Here is a 26,819-nt window from a genome sequence, read left to right on the forward strand (position 1 = left end):
AAACGATTATCTTAATCCTGACAAATGTCTTTCAGAAACTGTGCTTTTATATTTCTTAAAACATTATTATAAATTTTGTATTTAAACGGAGCCATCATTCATTTTAACATGGTATTATTTTATATATTGGTTATTTCTTTATATTTTAGGTATATTTTATTTTTTATGTTGACCTATTAACCTCAATGGAATGCGTCAATACAATGTAAATGCAATGACGTAAAATCCAAAATTATTGAAAGCTTGTTAATATGATTTTACATACCTATGGCTATATTATGAGATACTATTACATTAAAATAATCAAACAAAGAACCTTTTTTGATAGTATGCTTAAACTATATAATATATCATATTGTATATTGTCTTCAAGTGTACTTAATAATATAATATTAGCAATACAGTATTCATCATTTTTGAAAAATTGATGAATGGAGTTAATGGCGAAACAAGTGTAAAATTGTACGAATATTTTTAAGAAGCGAAGTAGAGAAAATTGTTCATATAATTGATTTAATTTCTTTGAGAACTAGTTTTTTCTAATTCTCACTCTGAGATATATGTCTTCAGAATGCTAATCCCTTTAAATGAAATATGCGTGTTAATGTATAATAAAAATAGAAACTTAAATAAATGGTATACAAATATTTATTTTTTACTAGATGAAAATGTTCAAGCATTATACATGCAAGTAATTTTTGAATAAATATTATCAGTTTGATAAATGAAAAATGATTTTTATCAATTTTTTTAGCTTTTTTTTTTGAGTCAAAATGTTTACAATCGATCCGAAAAATATGTCATGTTTTTTAAATTAATTGTAAATAATTGAAAATTATAATTTAGAAATTTTTATAAATGAATATCATTTTTAGATTTTTTAAATTATGACATAAAAAAAATAATATTTACAAATGATAACTAAAAATGTATTTGCAATTAATTTACAAAATATTCGTACACTTTATGAAATGATAGGGCAAAATCAATAGGTTAACTTTACTGACATGATTTTGTGTTTAAGGGTTTCTTTACCTATGCAATCATTACTGATTTTATTCAATATAATTGAAATTATAACTGTAATACTAATTAAAGTTGGGGCATTACAGTAAAGGTGATATACAAGTTGTTTTTAAATTATTCATACAGTTACACAACAATAATGGAATTACAATGGTAAAATTATAAGTCATAGTTTAAGAAAAAAAAATAGTTATGGGTTAAAATAAAAATGGATACATTCCGTGTGTTTTGAGCTGAAAACGTCTGTTTGATATAATATAATATATTATTTTATACAGAAAAGTAGTATTTAGTACCTAAATGCAATTTACAATGTTATCTAGTAATATGTGTGGAATTTTTAAGTCCAGTGAAAACTAGGTTATTATATTGTATATATTGTTAAGTATTGTACCTATTAAATTTCATACATTTTTTTTTTTTACAATCACTCGCTGTAGATGCCGTTGCAAATATGAAAGTATATAATATTATGTTCCCGACTACGCCACGTCTGCTGCTATAATAATATCATAACCAGAGCGAAGGAACAACCGGAAACTAGTGCGTCTATGACGCGCGGTAAACACATTACACTCAATATCGAAACAATGAGTGAAAACAATAATGTAAAAATTAATATCGGATGGTCGACTAATTATTTACTGATCCTTACGAGTCCGCTCTTAAACACGTGTAAAACAAGCGCGGGGTTCAAATTTGTTTGAAAACATAAGGAACGTCATGTTTTATGAGACCATAAGTTTCGGCACTTCAACATATTATACGGGTGGGGTACGTTTAAAGATAAACCATCCAAAACTAGGCCATAAAGTTTGCACATAAAACGATAAAACGCAGTATAATAATATAATGACCCGTGTTAGTGATATATTCACTATTCAGTGCCATTTAAAATGTTTAAATATTATCGTGATAACATTGTCAACGAATTTCCTAAAGATAATAATATGAAATACATATCACAATATCATCATAGTATGAACTGCGATTGTAAATTGTAATAAATTATAATAATTGCGACATGCCCACATTTTATCAGAATATATACGTAACCACTAACCACCGCCCCCGGACCGCTGTCATGAAATTGTTAATTTTTAGTTTTGATTTTTGAGCAAACGAGGAAATTTTTTAACATATTATTATCATCATAACGTATTGTATATTGATTTTGTAGGTACATAAACAAAAAATTACCCGTTAGTATTAGGATGTTAAGTTATATTTGCCCACCCATTTTGATAAACAAAAATGTAAAAACAGAATCACGTTTACGTTAACAGAATAGTTCGTTTATATATTATTATAATTTACAAGTATTATAGGTACGATTTTCAACAGTAATATATTTGTATACATTTTGTGATATAACAAATTGTGAAATTTAAAAGACTACATCATGACTGAAAATTATACATTATTTATAAATATACAATATCCGTCAAATAGAGTTAGGTAACAAAAAAATATTTACTGCTATATAGTTTTAAGTTTATAAAGAGTTACATTTTTTATATTTTGAAAAATAATAGCTTAAAAATACCCATGATTAATTTAACACATTAAATATATATATCTATTATATATAATTATCAAGATCCAAGGTTGTATTTTTATTATATCAACAGATTAGAATAATATAATTTAAATTACTTTAACAGTGCACATTTAAATAACTCTATAAAAAAATATTATTTATGATGGTTATAATGATTTTACGTGCGTACAGATTTACAGTTAGGTAACATTAAATAATCTTTTATTTTATCACAACGTTCTTATTGTATTGACTCAAAAAAAAATTGTCATTCTTGAATAAGAAAAAAAATCAATTTTCATAACATACAAACAGTTTAGAACCAATAAACGAGTAAGATTCAGTTAATGTATAAAACATTATGAATTATTCATTCTACTAGATATAAAAAAAATTGAGGTAGGTACTTATAGACTATAGTACCTATATATAATGGACGAATATTTTAATTAATTTATATGTTTGACAAGTTATACTATACTAATAATTTATTGCGTTTGTATAATTTATTGATATTATTACTCCGCAAAAAACTGGAAATACTCTACATTTTAAGAAAAATGTCCTTTATTCTATTCATAATGTAATTTTAAATTATAGCTGAAAGCTTAACTAGAGATAACTAGCTGCCTTTTTTTGATATTAAGTTCACAATAAATATTTTATTTTTAACAAGTTTTGAAAAATAATTTGATATTTTTGTTGATATAATATTATTTAAATATCCAATAAATATTCAATATTGAATAATATAATAATATGCGTACCTACATATTATTAAAAAAAATAAACACATGCATAAATTTAAATATTGAGCATGTTAAAAGTTAAATTGTTAATTCGATTTGACTTACTTCAAGAGAAAATTTATTTTTAACTTTTAACTGGAACGAGTTTATTTTCTTTTAAAAATATTTGTATTGTAAAACAATCGATTTTAATAATAAAATTATTATTAAAGTTATAACCTATTTTTTTTTTTTAAGTATATTCGATTGAATATTTAAAAAATGAACAGTCTATCAAAGGATATTATATAAACTGCACCAGTTCCAATTATGCATAAATACATAATATCGAAGACCATATAGCATATATCCATTATAAAAAACTAATATATAAATATAATATTATATTGTATACCTATAGCTACATATTGTATAACAGCCGGTCAAATACTGACTTTTTACTATTTTGATTTACTTAACTATGTTATTAATAATCATTTTATACACTTGTACACATTTTACACTTGTACCATCCGAATGTTATCTATTCTAAAAGTTATTTTAGAATCTTCACTTTGAAGTTTAAACCACACGCTTTGGCCAAACGCGTGTTTGGAGGTATGTAAATACTATGTATAGTCTATTTTAACTTTAAAATTCATAGAAAATTTGTGTTCATAATTCATACTTTCCTACGATTTATGTTATATTTTTTTCTTTTAAACATGATGTGTTGTTCAATTTGTAGTAAAGTGCACCAAAACCTATAATGGCGTGTACGATAATACACAAAACACGCAATCAATTAATGTCATTGCAAAAAATATGACATGTTCCGTGTTTAGTATTAACAAAAGAAACTCTCGAAAAGAAATACAGCATTATAATAGTAGGTGTAATGTGTAAATAGTGATAATAAAATGTATATTATTATATTATGTATAACTGAGCGTCCAGCGTTAAGAAAAACTGATAATATTTCCCCCTCATAGTCAATAATAAAATGACAGTTGCAGCGTTCTGTATCTCTGTGAGTGGGCTTGAAAAGTGTAAATTTATAATACAATAAAAGGTATACGAAAACTATTATTTTTTATAAAATATACCTCAAAACGTACCATTATGATGTGTACCTACACACTACACATAAGTACAAGTGTTACATTTATCGTAACGTACTATATAATGTCTTGTATTTGGATTATCGGTAAAGGTATAATAATAATATGTAAACAGTATTTTACTCGCATGTCTACATTATTAAACCGACGTATCCCTCTTTTGTCCGCTATTGCTAGGTTGTAACGACACTAACTAACGGAATAAATTAATATCACTGGAACGACATAGTAGGTAGGTAGTATACGCACTTGCAGTAAACACAGTAAGGTCAGATTATTTTAATTACTATTTTATGCATTAGGCGATCACCTATCGTGTCGTTGTATAATATATGTATTATGTACATACATACCCACTGCAACGCAAGACTATACCCTATAAATATACATTTATAAGGAATTAAAATGAATAAATATAAAAATTAGCTATTCCAAGCCGATCACCGTTTGGCACCAAAAACTGATGTTAATAATTATTGTTTATTATTATTTTTTTTATTGATACTTTTAAGTTACAATTAATACATCTCAACAATTGTACAATAGTAGATTCCAAATTAAATTAAATTAAAATACAAGATACTATATAATAAAACCAGAAACCAAAATAAACCTTATGATAATTTTTATAGCGACGATGTAGTTCGTATTGAGAATGGAGTGGAGATTAAAAGGGCAATTGAGATGTTAATATTTAAAAAGGATAATATTTTACAGCACTTATATATTATTATGCTTAACTAAGTTTCTTTGATATTTTTTTTATCAATTTTTACTTACAACTGCATAAACTATTCGAAAAACGAATTCTGTCAACAAAGAAAGAACAAAATATTATACGTCACATTATTGCACTTTTATGGTTTACAGTAGTTATATTTTATTTATATGTAGGACACATTTTTTTAAAAGTTTCACTATTAGTCGAAATAATAATGACAAAGTGAATGAACCTGATAAGCTTCATGAAACAATTGATAATATCTATTTTTTATGGTAAAAAATAATAATGATTAGGGAAAATACATGAATAATAACAAAACGTCTAGGTATGTAATATCAATATAAACGCGTAACACCTATAACTTTTGACTGTTTCGTTTTCCCATAAATATTCTTATCTAGTGTACGTTATTATGTTAAATACAACTCTTGTTTGATCATTTACGTTTAAAATATTCACATTTATCTCCTTTGCGATTAAAAATAAAAAAATCCGTTCCCAGGTTGTTGACCCCCGTTATAGATATTAAACTTCTAATAGACGGGAACGAGCGAGTGATCGTTGCACGCTGCAGCGCTCTTCCGTGTACACCCAAGCCTTCGTGAGTATAAAACGCATTTTATATTATAGGTATTAAATTAAAGACATTTTAAAAGTTATTTTCAGAATCGTGTGTTTCTCTATATACGGTATACACCGACACTATCGTTCCAGCGACCACTAATTAATAACGCCGACATTCAAGACCAGCGTAGGTACCTATACCTACCGCACGCACGTCAAAACACATTACAATAACGTGACAATGCATGACAATAATTATAATATACGTATATCATTATTCATTTAACAATTATTAATACAAATAATGCGTACCTACAAAAAATTACACAGTTACGACTTGAAAATGTCATGTTGTAGTGGCCTGTACGCCTGTACTTACATAATACCGCGGTTTCCTGTATGTGACCGTTTAACGGCAATGAACTCTACTTTAGAGAGACGACGAATATTTAAAGCTTTCACACGTCGGAAGCGATTCGGGACTTGGTTCTTATTTATTGCGGTATGAGAAGTGAATGGGTATGTACAAAATAATGTACACGTTTCCTTTAATTAAAATTGCGGCTGGCCACTCGCGGGTATCGCTGACGATAATGTCTGAAGCGTGCACAGTTCATTACTTATGATTAGCTACTGCAGCGTATTGAAAATGCATTGTACTGCAGCATCACACCGAAATATCTAAAAAATAATAATAATTATAAAATATCTGGTATATTTAGTGCAGATGGTTTAAGCAATCCTGACTGTATATATATAATCATTTATCCATATAATATAAATACTGATGACAGGGGAGTGGATGATTGATTATCACCTACCCTTAAAACTTAACAGCATAATAAATAGTATGATATTAAAATGCACGGGTAGGACGCTTTATAACAAAGCAGTTTAAATACGATTGTGTATAATGCAAAATATATACAATTTAATAATTGTCTAAAATCAACGAGTAACAGGCAATGGACATGCCTTGGCCGAGGCCCGAGAGTAAGATAATTTTGGTACCAAATATTTATCGATAAATTCGTTGTACTAGTGTTGTATATATAGCTATAGTATTAAATACTACTGTATATTTGGGTATGACGTAGTATATGGAATACATTCATGAGTTCAATCGTAGAACGTTTGGAGGTCTGTTATTATGTACTTATGTTGTTAAGGCTATACCGTGGGTATACTGCAAGTACTACGTAAGTAGGTACTTACACCGCGGTATAGTTATGGAGCAATGCGCCAATATATTTATGTGTGTCAACGCGTACCTACTGCAACAGTTTCCGATTCGTAATCCGTTGATTACTGCTGTTGCTTCTTTTCTCAAAAATATTTATGATTGAGGTCATTCATATAAACACCGTTATTTATTATTATACGCAGTACTTAATCGGTCTTCACGTTACACTATACTTATAATGATACTCAGTATAATTACTGTACACTTCTCAAAACCAACTTATATTATTTAAGTGATGAATAAAATTTTAAAATTTTCCATCAATATTTTAAGATGAAATTTAAAAATTATTTTAAAAGAAATTATTTTCATAATCGGGGAATAATACATATAAAAAACAAATACAAGTGTTTAATTTTTATTTACAGCGTGTTCTTAGTTTTTTTTTTTAATTTACAATTTTTATAAAACATTTTCATCATTGTTGAATTTTTTTTTGATTCATATGCATAAAATATTTTATATACTTCAAACGGGTCAATTGCATTTGCTCATGGTGGGAGCCATATAATATTTTGTTACTCAGCGAACAATGTTGTCAGACGCCCAAACAAGGTCGTTGACGTCATAGTTAGCCTTTAAAATATCATGTGATATACTCTCTCTATTAAAATGTTTCATAAATGTATACTTAAATGACAACGACGCGATGCATGAAAAAAATTTTACAACATAATATGGTAAATCATAATAGTATTCGTATAATCATAATATTGTTCTGTGTTATTATAGACATATAACTTCGATTAGAACTTTGATGATTTTATATATTATAATAATATAAGCCATATATGTGTATCTGATATACAAGTAAAATTAAAATATTAAAATATATATAGGTACTCATGTACAATACAAATTGATTCAACAACTATATACTCACTCCCATTGTTCCTTTAGTAATATATTTTTTTAAATCTGAATAATTTTTAAAATGTGTAAATACTTTCTTAAGAACTATATTTTTAATCATTAAGATTTTTTATACTATTTAAAGAGTACGCAGTGGTGATACCAAATTCTTCTTTTCAAATGACAATCGCCCCTTTTCTATGAATTATAAGTTGTTCGGGTTATAAACAAATGGCGTTTTTATAAGCTTTAATGTATATAAATCTATCTTATTATTATTAAACAAGTACCTAGGTTTTGAACTATTTGATTATATGTACTTAAGATAGTAGGACCATAATATTTGGAGCTTTGGAAGATATGTAGTATATAATGTTATATAACGTTTTTATAATTATAGTGATTAATATTAATCTATCAATATTTTATAATTTATTAAAACAATTAAGAGTATAATTATAAACACTAGATTCAATATTAAATAACTAAATATTTATACAAAACCATCTTTAAGTACCTAATTAATCATGGTGTATACATTTTAATACCTCAGAAACTATTCGATCAACATTTTCAAAAACATCATCTGCTTAAGAATATGACGGTATAGCAAAAGCAGTTGGTTCTCAAAAAGGAAAAAATAAGTTTGTATCACCACAAGACACTCCTTAAATAGTATTAAACATTTAAATAGTTAAAAATATAGTCCTTAAGTATATCTTCTAATCCCACTAAATCCACTAAATCAGAATTTGAATAAATTTATTACTAAAGAAAAAATGGGAATCGGCATACTTGGTGAATCAACTTTAACATATTACACTCAATATACCTATTAAATTGAAACATTCCATTTTGTATTATTTGATTTTTGAATTAATCAACCTTTAAAAATATCTTTATGAAACAATGAAGAAATAAATATACACCTTATTAAGAAAAAGCAATAATTCAAGTAAATGGCGTAACCAGCTATATATTATTATTTATTATAACAGGATATAATAATATACTGAAGTAGAAATAATACAATGATTCGCCTCAGTTCAATATATATTTTATTTGACGTAGATATAGCTTGCTGTTATAATATAGTAAAATAATAATTACCTATTAGATACAATTTTAAATTTTTAGAGAATTATTATTATAATTATAGTATATTACTTTTTTGTTACTATTAAAAATCTGTATGGCGTTTATTGTTACCAAAATAAAATTATAAAATAAATTTATTATTCCCCAATCGGTAACTATGCATACTGTTGATAAATATATTTAACTTATTATAACTATTAATTATTTCGATGATTATTTTTGTTTTATTGAAAAGTTAATGAATAATAAATAATAATAATAATTGTTTAGGGGCGATACCAATTTGCGAAATCCTCACGAATAGAATAAATTATGATTTGATTTTTTTTAAGTGGATGCATAATAATAGTTAATAGTGAAAGTATTTATGATGAGTTTTATAATAGTTATGATGATGATGTATTTTTAGAGAAATAAATTAGTGAAATACCATATGGATAGGCCAAATAGCATAAGGCATCTATGATTAATCATGACTTTAAATTTGGATTCCTTAGGTCTTCTATATGGATCAGCTCCCATTTTGCCACCGTTTCATTTCCCCGCCATACCATTTTGCCAAATTTAAAATTTGGATGGAATTATCACACGAGCTCCACAGTTTTCAAAACACTTCCAATATTTTTTATTGTTTTATCGATTCTAAAATTGTAAATATTAAAAATAAGGTATTTCCCATTTTTATGTGTAGAAATATATTCAACATTCGACATTATTATTTTAAAATGCAAACTGTAGATGCACAGATACTGATGATAATCATAATAGACACTGGCTGTGTTGTTAACTTTGCAGTTATCGCCGCTACGACACACTATATTCATTCTATTTTCTTTATATGGAATATTTAATCGATTTATCAATCAATAACTTCAGAATTCAGATAGTATAGTACTAAGATTGTGTCAAATGATAAATATTCCTTGTGTCTATTTATCGCTTTTCAATTCACAAATTCATAGCCATGTTTTAAAACAGAAATAATAATTTAAGAATTATGTGGAAAAATGGCACATCGGTGAAACGGGATACGATCCTTCTATGTGTTTATACTTAATCTTTATACCTTTGTAATAAGCAGCTGATAAGAATGTAAGTATAATATATTTGTTAATATTAATATTTATATTAATACATTATTATAATTATCATGCAAATACTTTTACTCCTACTGATCGATTTTACAAAAAATAAAAGTTGAACAAACACGAATCTCTATATACAAAAATGAATCCCTATATTTCCCTTGGTCACGCCATCACGTGTGAACGGCTGAATCGATTTCGATAATTCTATTTTTGTTGTGTTCGTAATTATCAGGACAAGGTTCTTATGTAAGAAAAAATTAAGAAAGTTGAGCAAAAAATTAAAAATACCTACCGATTATTATTATTATTATTTTATTTTCGGTAACTATAGTAATAACTTTTTATTAAAATTAATAAAAAATAAAAAATACAGATTATTATTATTTTATTTTCGGTAACCATGGTAACAATTTTTTATTATAATATTTTTGCAACATTTTTCACTGATGATTCGCTCCTATTGGTCACAACGTAATGTTGTATAGCTTAAAGCCTTCTTCGACAAACGGACTATCCAACACAAAAAGAATTTTTCAATTCGAACCAGTAGTTCCTGAGATTAAGACACAATGATGAGATGACACATTGTTGTATCTTATCCACCGTAGTAGAAAAAATTGATATAACTTTGAAACTTAAGGGTTAGAAATTATAAACTTACGTACATATCTCGCGAGGCCTGAAATCCACCACGGGTGGATTAAATAACTGATAATATACTGCTATACTGCTCGCATAATCATAAGAGAGTCTTACGTGCAACGCCAAGAGGAATGATTGTAATACAATCTGACTAACTCACTGACTGATAAACGAAGAATCTGAAAAATGATAGATCGAGGATTACAATTCACACTGTACATTCGTACCACAAATTTAGTGTGCAATAAGAAAGCGTTTTACAAAATTCGCATTTTAATGTGGTGCTTGCACAAGTTTTTTGAGAATCAAAATGGTCAATGAAAATGTCTAAGTTTTGAACATTGTTAAACCGAATAATATGAAATAACAAATTAACCATAATTGGCATTTTAACGAGAAACGTGCATGGGGTCAGCTAGTTAATTTATAAATTCTTCTTCTTAAATTGATATTTTCATAGCTCACACAAGTGACATTTTATATTTGCGTCTCTGTAACAATGAGAAAACCTGGCGTTTGTTCACTTCTTTGTATCAACGCGGTGCTATAGTTATATATTATGTATAGACACATATTATTATATTGAAAGATTAAGTTTAGTTACGTACATATATCATTTATTCTAAACAAAATCTATACATTATAATTCAAACTGGGATTTTGATGCAAAGGCATCTTTTTTTCTGGTGTTTTGAAACGTTGGCCCGTATGTATAAAAGTATTTTGGGCGATACTGATTATTTTAAAGTAATTTTTTTTTTGCATTTTTTGGCAAAATTAATTTTAAATGTATTATTAAGGTATTTTTTGATGATTTTAGTGCATTTTCCTTGTTTTTAGAGCATTTTAACAATTTGTTTCTTAAAATTGAACGAAAATTGTTGCGATTAACAAGAAACTTTCGATAAACTGACGTCAGTATGAATAACTCGAACTATAAATTATATAGTACGACAAGTTATTGTTATTCTGTATAAATTCATATTAAAATTCCAGCCCCAATTATAATATATCAATTGTGGTGACACTTCAAAATATCCCTGTAAAAATATCCACTAAATTTTTCTAATTGGCCAACGCTCAACTTCTTTGATAATTACTGCAAGCCAAATTTATGGAAAATCTTGTATTACATTTTCAACTCTTAGCTACTTATACAAAATAATTTATAAATTTTTAATTACAAAAGTATTTACAAATATTCTTAATTTTTGAAGAATTTTGTCAATATTTGAACTTCCAAGTATTAATAAAAAAAACTGGGCCTATGTATTCTTATAATTTTTGAATCACTATAAGAATAACTTATGAAGAACTTTATATTAAATTTTCAAGTATTTTGAATAAACCAAAACTTTTTTGTCGACATTTATAAAAATACGAATATTTTCAATGCCTAAATTATGTAAATAAAATGACAATCTAAATAACTGGTAAAATTTTCAAGTTATCTACAACTTTTACTACTTGAATAATAACAAATATTTAAAATCGTTTGAGTATAAATCGTTATCGTTACGCGATTTCATACAATTTAAAATTCAGACGCTCATAATATTTTTTCCTATAGTGACGCTCGAGTTTTCTCTAGGTATAGTTATTTGGAGGAAAACTTATAGAAAATATTGTGTTGAACTTTGATTCTTTTTGGAGTTTTAGAAACCATTGATCTAATATCAGATCTTTATAACCATCTTTATTTTTTACTACTTACATAAAATATATCCTTTACAAAGTCTATTATTAACATAATTATCTTAGCTACCTATATGGCTATACTAATAACACAGCAATGCTACTGAAAATAACTAACAATAATATTTATACAGTAACCTAATAATTTCTGCAAAAAAATATCAACCTATAATCTTGTCTTAAAACTGGTGATTACAAATCGACAAAAATAAATCAGCTCAAGTAACTTTCTCTCTTCGTCCTGAAAAAGTATCAATTTTATTACTGATAAGTGATAACTTTATAACATGAATATTCCATTGAAACAAAACCAAGTAGATATCATAAAGTTTTCATTCAAATTAATGTTCAATTAATAACGCTTTGATCAAAGAAATATGGCTTCCATTTTTATTTCAGATCAGTGATTATTTTCTCCACCGATTAAATTCAATTACAATCTTATTTAACGAAATTTATTTAACTAATTAATAAATAATTAAAATTAATGAGACATTACTAAAATGGCTTAAAATATCTTTCTCTTTACGTCATTCACGTAACTCACACCAATTAAAATATTATATATCATTACAGTTACTTACTATACTAGATTATTGTACAAATTGTTTTATTTTTAAACTTAAAAAAAATATATATATAGGTATTAATATCCTACTTAAATAAATAAAAATAGCCATATTTTTTCTAATTTAAAAGTTTATAATAAGTTTTAAAATTTTAGTTATCTCATTTTATATTGTGTGAGTATAATATGAAATGTAAATATGTCACCTTTTTCATTTTTCATTTTGTTAAAGTCAATAAAGATAAACTTTTGGTGCTCCGATGAAATTAAATTTTCTTGCTTTTTTGAAAATGTTTCTTGTTTTTAATATTCAATGAGAAAACAAAAGGTAGGAAAGTGAATACCAGTCTGATATACAGTAGGTGTCAAATGGGTCAATGTTTAGGTATATTAAACTTGAAAATAAATTTATTAAAATACTGAAGTGGAACAAAACAATATTCCAAGGTATATAATATGAGCACATACATATATTAATTTTATTATAAATATTATATTAGGTTGATTTATTTTTTCCGGAAACATTCAATTTATTGTGTTATTAATATTTTAATATAATAATTTTAAATTTATACCATATTATATTATTATAAACTCTTAAGTCAATTCCGATTTAATATAAAACTGTTTGAATAGGTCCACTATAAACATTAATAATATCTTAATATTAATCTTTATATTTTGAAATGTCTGCGTATACTAATAAAGTTTATAATATACGTTAAGTTTTAAGTCGCCATAAATAATATTTTTTAATTTAAACAAAATAAAAATCATCGTTATTCATTATTCAAATTTATAATTTCGTATAAATGTCTATAAAAAATCTGCCAATTTTTTAAAAAAAATACTATAATAACAATATTTAAGGAACTTTGAAATGCGTTTTCAAGATTTTTGACATATAGTAAATATTTTTCATTGATAATAATTGAATAAAAAAACTAAATTAAGTTGAAAATATATCATTCTCAAAACGAGTAAAAAATAAACACAACATTGTAAAATCAATACATTCATTGTTCCGCCAAAATCTAAAATATAATTTGTTAACCAGATGTTGGGGACATAGTTATTTCATTAAGTATCATTTCAAATCACATTAGTGTAGTTTTCAAAAATGATTTATCGATTGTAATGGAATAATTATTTAAACAAATGTTTCCTACATTAATTGAGTTCGTGTTTGAAATTTATAAAAAAATAAATGTGCTGACATTTAAGTTAAAAAATAACAATGGGCAATGACCATCTTTCTTACTAGCTTTGTGGTATTTCCTATCACTAAAAATCTAGCAGGAATATATTTTGTTTACAAATCAAACTTGGATTTAGCTCGTAGTTCTAGAAATGTCTCCGTACTAATTCCGTTCAACCTTCATTAAGGGTTATCTGGTAGAACAGGTTAGGATAGTCAAGTAGGTAGGTAATTTAAATGAAAGCACTGAGTGAAATCTGTCACAAAAAAGTTGATTGGCAATAACAATTTGAATTCATTATCATGCTATAGTTTTTTTACACGCATAAGTATTAAGTATGTATTGCGATAAGGACGAATGCATAACTGAGTTTTTGAACGGTTTTATTACCTATAATGTAAAATTGTAAAATTTCAAATGGCAATGGCTAACCTCCAGATTTAACTATATTATGTTTTTACGTTTTGGGTTGGGTTTAATAGGTATAGTTTAATTATATTTCTTGAATCATTTTGTTATTTAGTAATCACTTTTATTTAAAAATAAGTAAATGTAAGTTAAATTTCTAATCACCTTTGTATAATTACAGAACTGAAATGACAGATCTTAACAGTTATTACTACATTTTCAATATTTTCAATTATATTAGTGTTGTGCAAACACAAAATAGTAAATTTACATACAATGAGGCAGTCGCAAATAAAACTATGTAAATATGTCATAATTGTGTAATTGAATCACATTTCGCTGAACATGAATGGCGTACCTATGTATATATATTTCAACTATTAGGATGGTGTAAATTAACATACTAAATATTGGTAGGTTTAATTAATTCATAAAAGTTAGCAAATTTATTTAGTGTTCACCTTTTAAATATATTAGGCAAAATAAATTATATTATATTTAGAGACGGCAATTTAATAAATTATAATATTTTAACCAATTCAGTTTACTTAGAGCATATTGTATGAATATCATTTTTTAATTATTTAATATATAATAGGCACAATGTGTATTCAAATGACTTAATAGAAAACATTTTAATATTTAAAATTAAGTGTAAATCGACAAAAAAAAATAAATATTTATTAATCTATTTACTAGCTATAATATAAATCATAGCTCTTGAGTACATAGTAAAATACAATAAAAAACATTTTATTATATATTTTCAATTGTTTACATTTTTATAATGAATATTAAAATTTGGAATAATATTATTGTTTTAAAAATGTTTTTCGAAATAAGCACATCAATCTAAAAGAAACAGTTTCTTGTTTTTCATTCGTAATCTAAAATATATGATATATTTCTAATATTTAAAGTATAAAACGTTTCATACCACGTATCTTTTAGAATATTATATTCATATTTATAATTTTTTATTTGAGATGATATTGAAAACAATATATTATATTTTTTAAGATCTTTTTTACTCCATTTATAAGATTTAAAGATTTTTAATTTACTGGTATTTTTTCCTTCCAACACAATTATGTCCTTGTATAAACGCATGGCTCGTATAAAAGAATAACAAATTGTTGAATTTTGGTGACATTATTAAGGTACGTATTATACAATATAAAAAAACCATGATAATAATAATTTCATCAAATTGTAATAGGAAAATTTATAAAAGAGGACGAAGGCTGACTTTAAGTATGCGAATAGTTCTAAGAAGGTTTATTAGACTAGAAAGTGAATATTTTAGTACTGAAAATAAAATAAGGAAGTTATTGATTTACGAAATTTAACGAGAGGTTAAAGGAATATTGCATAGCTGAGTAAGTATTTCAGTCCACAAACATTTTTGTAATACCTTTTGTTTTTCTATTAAAAAAATACTATATTTTTTTTTATATAAATTAGTATTCATTAAAATATAATATGAATGACCTCAATATTTCAACATTCTTGACTAATTCAGCTCATAGTAATAATATTGTTTACACAAACTCACCCGTGTGTCATAGATCTATTAAAAAACCTAAGTTATTTTTATGGCAGTATGCCTTATTGAAACATTTCTCTGAATTTGCCTGGAAATTGAATTGCATTTTCAATTTTTTTTTTTATAACAAAAACATTTTTCTGGAAGAAATAAGAGATTTTACAGTCGGATTTTATGGAATAACTTTAATAATATGTCGTTATTATCAAAGTATATTTTAAATTAGAATGATTTATAAAGTGTTATATCACTAACTAAATTTGTTTTTAACAAATTATGTATCAATTATATAGTTTTTAGAAAATTAGAATTTGACTTAATATTTCTGTAATATTTAATAATATAAGTAATAATAAAAAATTGTCAATTATAATTAATATAAAATTCCATACCATAACCATTAACCACTTAATATTTGGGTTATTCAAAATGAACTTTTATGAGTAGTAAATATAATTACTTTATTACTTAACACTGTGACTTCATAATAAAATATCTAATATATAGGTAAACAATTTTTTAATTAAATGACGTATAATATATTATAATATTATAAGTATCATAAATTAATTTAAATTTAGTATTAGTATATTTAAACTTTTTTAATAGTAATACAAAATAATAAATAATAATTAGTTATTGACCTTCATACATACAGTTTTATACAAAGAATATTGAATTTGTAATCTTGATATGTAAAACATGGAATACTCGAATGATAAAGAAAATAGATTTAGAATGGTCTAGTGATCTTAATAGACATCGCACTTAGTGATTTCCAGATGCCAGTTAACAAAGGCCATAAATAAGTCCAATAAAGGTACTATGCTTCCTTTTTTTTAACATAACCTTCTAAGAATTTATTTTTATTCTTTGTACATTACACTTTTTAGACATAGATTTGGTCATAATCACTTTCCCATCGCATTCGCTTTTATTTTTAATTATCTATAATATACTACTATGTATTTATTACTCCCGACTCCCATTTTAATTGACACTTCCTATTAGATTGTTCGTAAATGGCATAATTCTCAGAGAAAATCGTTTAAAACATCTTTAGTTCTATTATTCCTTATCTAGTAATTAACTTGTTAAATATTTTGTTTATTAATAACTGATAATAACTTATTTTTTATGATGTCACCAAAAATTAGTTGTTATCTTTAAATATACAAAAAAAGTGAGAAATTGAGAAATTGAGAAGAAAAAGAATAAATTTAGGTACTATACACAATATATAAAATAATACATAGGTATGTCAAATAATTTGTTTAAATTATGAAATCTGCAAAATAATAAGACCGTATGAAAGAAAAGAGGCCATGACGAGGATGAACGTGAATTAATTAACAAAATAAATTCAACGTAGCGAAAAATACTATAGAAATTGGCGAGTGGTAAATAATTTATTATAATAGATCCAAACAGTTGAGTTTTAATAAAGAGCAGTCCCAGATGCTATTCATGAAATACATTGCAAACGACTTTATTGTAACGAAGAGTGCAACCAGATATTATAAGGATTTCAAACCAATTATTACGATTTATAAATTAATGAGATGTGAATAAGAAATTTATCTTAACCACCATTAGACGTATAACGTATTAAATTATTTAGCATCTATTTTTTAGACATTTATAACTTTAACAAAAATCATAAATTTATAAAAAAAATATCGTGGTTTTGTTAAGTAAATACTACGTGAAATAAAATTATGAAATATAATTTATTAGCAAGAATCAATTTTATTTTTGTTCATAGAAGATTTAAAAATGGTACCTAAGCTGAGTATTAATCTTTAAATTATAGATGTATAAAACAAATAGTAATAATTATGAAGTCATAAAACTTTAATACGATAAATAATAAATATACATAATGTTTTTTATGTACATTTAATTTTATGGATGTATATTTAAATGTATAGTGTTATAATTGCTTAACTAATATTCCTACATAATAAACTAATCAAAGAATAAAAGAACTAAAATAATCTGTGAGTCAGGTTATACGTATAATAGCAATTCCGCTTGGTATTGCCTGTGAGACTCGTTCTTATGATTTTAAGCAAACAGTTTATTATCAGGTAGGCAATCCACCTGGGTTGGATTGCGGAACCCGCGAGTTGTGTACGTAAATTTTTAAATTCTAGCTTTTAAGTTTCAAAGTTATATCAATTTATTTTTTTACTTGATGTAACATACGGTGAATTAGATACAATAATGTGCCATCTTGTAGTTTTTTATATAGTTGGTATAACATCCTGACTTATGTGTTGACACATTCACCACTTTATTATTATAACTAATAATAATAATATTATTATAAAAACAATAGCAACCATAATTTATAAACAAAAATTTCCATCGTAAATCTCAAAATTCCTGTTGTAGCACCTACCAGGGGTGGAAGAGGTGGGATGGTGAAAAATACTTTACAAATTATTCTCGTACCAACCAAATATTATACAAAAAAAATTTCATAAACATCGGACAAGCCGTTTCGGTGGAGTTCAACCACAAAGTATAACGTTTATAAATAATACCTATTCTTTTTACCGTTTTAACCGCCCTGGGACTTAAATTTTCAAAAATCCTTGCTTGGTGGATGCCTATAATATCATAATAGCTATCTGTATGCCAAATTTCAGCTCTATTCGTCCAATAGTTTGAACTGTGCGTTGATAGATCAGTCAGTCAGCTTACTGTTTTATATATACAGATTAAGATTCCTGTGACTAGCGATACGTTAATCTTATAATTTTAAACATACTACTTGCCACTTAACTAGTAAAATATGAATCTATTAAATATTTTACCTTAATAAAGATATTAACTCCAGTAAACAATTATTGTCAAGCTAATATAAGGATTTGTAATACTTATTATAATATATTATGACAATAGAAATAGGATAGAATGCTTTATAATATCGTGTATATATACTCTTACAATGAAAACTATATTTATCAATATAGATATTATTGTACATCGTTACAGAAGGATTGCTTTCTACACGAACCTGCATTCGAAGTTATTGTGAAAACAGTCATGTATAAATAGTCATGTACATGATATAATATAGGTACGCAAGATGTTTAGAGTGATTATGAGCTTAACGCCCAACAGAGCGATAAAAAATCTTATATCTATAATCATAAGTTACAATGAATGCCATGGGAAATAACTATCATACAGAACGGTGGTAGCATAGCTAAGTATAATATAGGTATGTTCTCATTACGACGCATTTGCGTTCTGAGCTGCGCATCTACTACTATTCCACTATTTGGTATAGAAAGAAATCTTAGCTCGCAGTGATTTTTATCACCGCTTCCACCTTCTATCGAAGAAATTCTATAACTTAATATATCACTGCCAATGGCTATTCCACGACAAAATATCCCGGAAAAAATATTCCTGACAAAGATCCCTGATAACATTTCCTATCGGGGATGGACGTGTCACCGCCAGTGGTGGCAGTGATATCTGCGTATCACGAAGTTGCAAGCATATACCTATACATACTTGGCCATGGGTGGTAGGTACATTAATTCATTTTTAAAAGAGCTAATGCTTGAGAAAAAGTAAATGCTTATTTTTTATTTAGGTTAGGTTAGGAATATTCTTACCTAATAGTAATGGTATAATAATAACACTTATCTCATGAGTATATCTCAACTATATGCACATAGAATCTACAATAAAATATAGTACGCAATAATATTAATTAAGTACAAGTAAATAAGTAAACTACTACTGTCTACTACCCATGTTTGTTTATATGAAATAGTTATAACTTTGAAGAGAATTTTATTGTACTTACCTCTCAGATTTCTACCAAGGAATTCAATGTTGTGTCTACATGGCCGTAATATCAACTTTTTAATGCCATCTGTTACTTCATTACCAAAACTTCTTTTATCAGTTGGGTAACTTTACTCTAAATCATGTATTCAATCCTGCAATAAAAAATAAATAATTTCATGTACCATTCATATTTGCATTTTATTAATTAATGTGATAAAAGTAAAAGTAAACTCCCTAATTCCCTATATTCATTTTTTATCTTTTCAAGTCTTATTAACATAAAAAACATAAAACACCAATGACAAAAACTCAAAACAACGTTTGAAGTATATTTCAAAGAAAACTATTACGGGTGTTTTTTTATGTTAAAAAAAACTATTCATTGGATTTGGACAACATTCCTAGATCCCTAACTAACAATGAAAAGGAATCTGATTGAATTTTCATGCTATGAGAGTTTGAAAATGGAATTCAATAAATTAAAGTTAAATGAGTTTTGAATAAAAATTGAAAACAAATATCGTCTGTCTAGAAAATCATAATTATTTTTAATACTACTCAAAAATTAACAATTATTTATTCTTGTAAAATTAGTTTTTTAAAAAAAAAAAAAGTATCAAAATAAATTGAATACTGACCCAAATTTACGATTAAAATTAAGTAACACCGAACGAAATATTTTAATACTAATGTAAAGCTATAATACATGGTCACATTGAAAATTTGTTTATTTTTATTTATTCATACATATTTAATTTTAAAAAACTATTACACTTTTATTAATAAATAAAATAATAATTATATTGAAGTATTTTACTACCCTATTATTTGAAATAATGCATAGACATTTTAGATATTTCTATTTTTAGTCATTAACGATACGCGACTGATTAATGAGATACGTATGATTGGTACCTACGTGAAAAAAATTTGAGAAACGTTGATCTAAGCTACAAAATATGTGCGAATATGCGATATTATTATTATATAGTGCTATAGGATAAAAATTTTTTAAGAAATTAAAAAAAACAAAACATTTTCTGGAATTCTCAATAATTGAACTCGTATACCATATCCCCTATAGCCAGTATCACCTCGTTGATAATAATTTACAAAATCATTTTCCTAATAATTATATTTTTAGTTGCAACGTTGATAAGTACTATATTTGTATAGAATAATTATTTAGCTGGACGATTGCAGGTTGCAATTGCAACACACAATCTAAAAACGGTTAACCATGTTAAGGGCACATACATATAAATATTGCATAAAAACAAACGTCATTATCATTATTTAACTTATAACATTTGACATTTCGATATGAAATTTTGTTACTTCGAATATGTTTGTAATAAATAGTAATTTCCATCGTATAAACAACCTAATAATATATAACAGTTTTATATAACACAGTTTTGTGTTGACTACGAACGTGTAATAAATAAATAATAGAAGAGTCAAAGACGAAGCAAATCAACTAGTACCGACTAGCAGTACTTACTTTAATTAACTATATCTATCAGTATTAAGGTCTTCACGGCCTACACACCGCAGTGGTGGGGGTAAAATTCTTTTGTATCGGCGGTGGCGTTAAAATTGTGTCCGGACTCGTTTTAAGGCTACTGCCACCGCCACCGCCACCGCTACGGCTGCAGTGTGTAGGAACCTGAAGACTGAAAAATTAGTGATAATTGTTCATTTGTGTGTAAGAAAAGTAGGAAAATGTTTAAGCCCCCCACCCCCTTGCAGACAAAAATTCTGGCGCGCGTCTGGTATATGACCATCATGTAAAGTACAAAGTACTTATCATAAAATATTTTATTATTAGTGTAGATACTAAGTAGGTACTTATATTATTTTAAGTATGGGCCCTTTATAAAAACTTGAAAAGTGAGTCCTTGGTACAATGAACTGCCTGCACCGCGATTATATACGGCACTGTAAGTAGTATATTTTGCTATTGCATCCAAAACATTAAAAACGGATTTCAGTAATTTTATAAATTCTATAAGTAAGATACCAAGAAATAACCAAGCATGGGTATCCGTGGATGAGGGATTTATATAAAATATAATTTTCAATTTTTGATTACATAAGTGCATTTTTAATTTTGTTTGAAAAATAAAAATGTATAATATTATATTTTTTAGTGTTTATGACTAAATTTTATAAAACTGTAAATATCCACTAGGTTTTTAAATGTTTCATATTTGTGATTAACTCATACCTACCTCGCCTCAGTGTTATGAGTTAATGATCACAGTTGACCTTTCTAAAAAAATAATAAACTATTAACTGATTAAATTCAAAAATGTATATTAATAATATAATATATAACTAAATAAAATTATTAAAATAGTGGGATTTTTTTTCTTGAAATAAAACGTTATATAATACATTACGCATTGTCACTAACAACTTGCACAGTAGAAAGGTCATCCAATACTTAGCGCAGAATTAAGGCACGGTTAAGGTCAAGAATAAGTGATAAAAGACTTGATTGTCTATAATAAGTGTTTACAGAGTAATTTAGTTGTTTACTGAGCATCTTTTAACAGATTTTTCGTCATTCCCTAACTTAAGTCAAAAACCTTCTCGATTGAACTCTCAAAACAATTATCCTCAAAATATCACTGAGAATTCACATGCATCTATAAAATCCCAATTATCCTGATTCATTTCCGAATTTTAACTGATAATTAATTCTCTCGATCAATTCTCACTATAATTATAATTTTACGAATAAACTTTAAAAACCGGAGAAGACACATGGAATTAATCATTTAAATTTTAAACCACCTTCCTCCTTTGCAATATTACTTAAGTCAAATTTTTTTTTTTTTTATTGAATTTATTGTTCGAAATAGATTTACCCTAGTGGATTATCAGCTAATTCTTGTGAATTTCAAATCCACAATAATTTTTAGTAGTGGATTTTATGAAAAAGTTGTTAATTTCACCTAAATCGATTAGATTAGTATGAAAAGCGGCAAAGTCCAACAATACGCAAATGAAAATGAGTGGAGGTGGTTTAATTAAGATCTGGTCTATCGTCTATTTCCATAATTGTAATGTACTCGTTTTGATTTATATAAGATTTAGTTTGATTTGTATCTATATTATTTATTACATTGTTTTCATTGTTGAGACCATTTGTTGATACAAAAGTAGGTTTATTGTTATTTTTTTAATTGGGATAAATCGTCTGTGAATAAAATACGTTTAGATTTGGGGTTAGACATTTCAAATTCGAGATTTTTTATGTCACTTTCGAAAATGTATCATCACTTGAAACGCTTTGTATATGCGGTGTATTTGAGTTACTTAGATTTGTTATTTTTATGATTCAGATTAACATTTCCATGGTCAGATGATTTAAGTAAAGTAGGTATTGACGTATTGTTCGTTATCGGGTTACTTAAAACAAAGATTACGACCACCGCCAACTGTGGCTGTCAGGGAGACCGTAATAATATGTATGGTAGACTAGATAATTATAATTACAATTAATTACAGATTTCTAAGTAAGGGAGAATTTTAAGGTGATTTCTTATACGATTACTTATTTACTTAACATTTCAGTATACACAAATTCATGATGGTATAGCTTTCGGGATATTTTCTGGTTAGCTGTACCCAATATTTTTATTATTCGTTCCCCATCAGATCGATAAATAATACTATGTGAGTAAATTTAACAATTTAACCACGAGTAGTTTACATAGCATTATATACCTTTACTGAATTAATGAATATTTTGACGTACGCTACCCATAAATAATAATTATAATATTATTGTTGGAAAGATTTTCCTGAATCAGTATACTACAACACCGTGTAAAGAACATAATTAAATTAATCATTAAACCAATTCTATTATAAAATACTCAGAATAATATCATTCATGCTTGTACTTAAGTATCTAACATTGTACAGAGTGATTGTATTAACAGTATTATAAACACTTATTATCTAACTCGAAAATTATTAATGTTTTTTAAAATATTTTTTGATCTTCAGCGAAGCAATGAATATGTTAGTTTTACAATGATGCAATAAAATACTTCAAAAATTAAAAATCTCAAATATTTTCAAATTATTTTGGTATAAAAAATTAGCGCAAAAACATTTCTATTTTTATAATATTTTCATAAAATTCAAAATATACTGTGTAGTAGTGTGTACTAAAAATTATTGCCACAATGATAAATTTTTAGTTAATAATAATTGATGGTTGAAATATATTATAAAAAAATATTAAAATACATTAATTTAACAATTTTAACACATCATTTTTGAATGGCTAAGCATAGTCAACATTTAAAATATGCAGCAGGGTGACTTTTACAGATTTTAGTATTAAATTTACATCAAAAACTCAATTTAGTATCATTCTACGTAATGTTTGTAGCTAATTTTAGCTGCCTACATTATATGTTTCTTAAAATATTTTGAGCATATATGAGTTATGTCTTAATGAGTTATGAACATGGACATTTGGGTACCCTTCTATATAAGTTATTAATAACAGGCTACATAAATACGTGTACTTCTCCGCTGTGTATGAAGTAAAACAACGATATTAGATATAATAAATAATATCTAAGCATTCTAAACGTATCAAAAACAACCTAATTTTTATAATCAGTAATCTCTTCAGTAGGACGATCAAACCACAATAGTCTTCCACAAAAAAATGTTTGAAACGATAATATAGTGTAATGTTTTAAAAACCAAAAGTTATTTTATTTATTTTAAATATTAAATCGATTTACTTTTTATGGTAAGGTTTATAAATTGTTAATATTCTTTTGATAAATAAAATAACAAGAAATGTTGTGTAAACATAATACATATTATATAAAATATATATTAGATAATATAACGTATGTATATATTATTATACCATAATACGACTCTATAGTCTACACTGTACAGACTTTACTTAAACTAAAGGTTGGTTAGTATCTTAATATTTTTTTTGTTAAATATTAAATAAACATGTATTACAATATATTTAAAAATGTTACCAATTCAATAATAATCTTGAAATAGAAACACTGTAACTCATAAGGTAATAAATAATATTTCTTATAATATTCAAACGGTTTTAAATTTGTAATCTATTTATTTTAAACTGAAATAATAATTTATCAGAAAAATATTAATATTAATTTGAAACTTAATTAGATCTACGAGATTATTCGCATGAAACTCGTTGAATATTTCCGGAAATTATTAATAATATTGGAAACTGATAAAAATATTATTACAGGATATTGTCATAATGATAAATAAAGTAATTTATTACAAGTTTAATGAATTTATTTTTTAGTGACGAGTAATCTAGTTTGATATTCTAAAATATAATTTGGTAAGATTTGCTATATTAATATGTGAGGTATCCATTACTTAACTCTTTAATAATTAGTTCAATATTTTATTTTTATTAAATAAATCAAGAAGGGTTGGAAAATAATATCAGTTTCAATGATAAAGTATAATTATAGGTATATTCATAAAAGTATGTTATTTAGTAAGTACCAAGTAAATCCAAATCACATATATTCCTAATACATTTATTTTAGAATCTTTGAATTCATGTTTTTTTTTTTTTTATTGTTATTATTGAATATTTGTCAACAAAAAATGAATTGCTTGGATTTTACATAAAGCCATAAAGGTCATGAGGTTTTAAACTGCGTATTAAATGTGTACTGCGTAGTTAAGAATTGTATTGCGTAGTTTGCTGACGTCTTTAAATGATGAACATGTAAATATCTAAAATGAAGGAATGTGTGAAAGCTGTTCAATATTTTCTATTAAAATAAAATAATTAAAAAAATTAAGCTACTTATATATATTATATACATATTATCATAATTAGAATGTAGAATAGAACTCAGAAATATCTTTTTAGATAGTTTCAAATGTATCTTATTCCCCGTGAGACGTGTTCTCCACATCAATTCTACCAAATACGATTCCAGACAATTTTTTTGTTATTTTAATAGTATAATATAATATGTTATGTATCATCTATTAATGGCCAATGCAGTATGCATTTATATATATATTTTTTAATTTTATAATTATAAAATATTTTATTATTAATTAATATTTATATATAATTTATTATTTTATTTATGTCGGGATGATACATTTTTTACGGCGTACCTACTGGCAGAACGATAAAAACAAGTACAAAATTTAAGTATTAAATAGGAGAGTTATACCTACCTACATAAATTTACACAATTTAGAGAAGACCTCATAGAAATAATACTTTTTTAAAGTTTAAAATTGAATATTGTACTTGTATAATAAGAACATTGCTGAAATCTTATTTCAATATTATTATTACTTTATTATATGTATTATGTATATTATTTAGATTTATTTAAATGTTTTATTGGAAACTACCTAGTATAAATATGCCTAAACAAATAACAATAATAACCAGTAATCAAACATACATGTAGCATGTTATTATATCATATTATACATAGTTATTTTAAATGTATGTTCTTGGAATGTACTATTATCAATACGACTTTTTAAATACTAACATTTTTGTATATTATTTACAAAAAATCAAACATCAAAATCAGTATTAGAAATTGAAGAAATAAGTAAAGATATAAAGAGAAAAAATATTTTTTTTAAGTTACTAACAAATTGTTGAAAAACCTTATACAAATAACAAATATAATAGACAATAGTTAATGCATACGCATGACGCATTTAAAAAACCCATACAACAATACACATAAGTAGTACTAAATAAAATGTTATATATATTATGTATATTGTATTTATATTATTTAATAGCAGTGACATTAATCACTTCCTTATAAGTTATAACTCTTAAGTTACTAGATATAGTTGAAAAATTGTCCAAATTAAAATATTTATAATTAAAAAATAAAATAATCAAACCGTACTTTAAACATACTGGATA

General features: G+C 25.6%; 1 long non-coding RNA gene across 1 annotated transcript in view; it reads right to left on the bottom strand.

The window, feature by feature from the left end:
- Positions 1 to 6,172: 6,172 nt before the first annotated feature.
- Positions 6,173 to 26,819, bottom strand: part of LOC126548964 (uncharacterized) — a 34,986-nt gene continuing 14,339 nt past the window's right edge. Inside the window, exons 3-4 of the long non-coding RNA XR_007603089.1 lie at positions 19,872 to 20,007; positions 6,173 to 6,384 (exon numbers count right to left, since the gene is read on the bottom strand). This is a non-coding gene — a long non-coding RNA (uncharacterized LOC126548964). The remainder of the gene's footprint in view (positions 6,385 to 19,871; positions 20,008 to 26,819) is intronic.

Source organism: Aphis gossypii, chromosome 1, assembly GCF_020184175.1.
Source record: "Aphis gossypii isolate Hap1 chromosome 1, ASM2018417v2, whole genome shotgun sequence".
Classification (NCBI taxonomy): domain Eukaryota; kingdom Metazoa; phylum Arthropoda; class Insecta; order Hemiptera; family Aphididae; genus Aphis; species Aphis gossypii.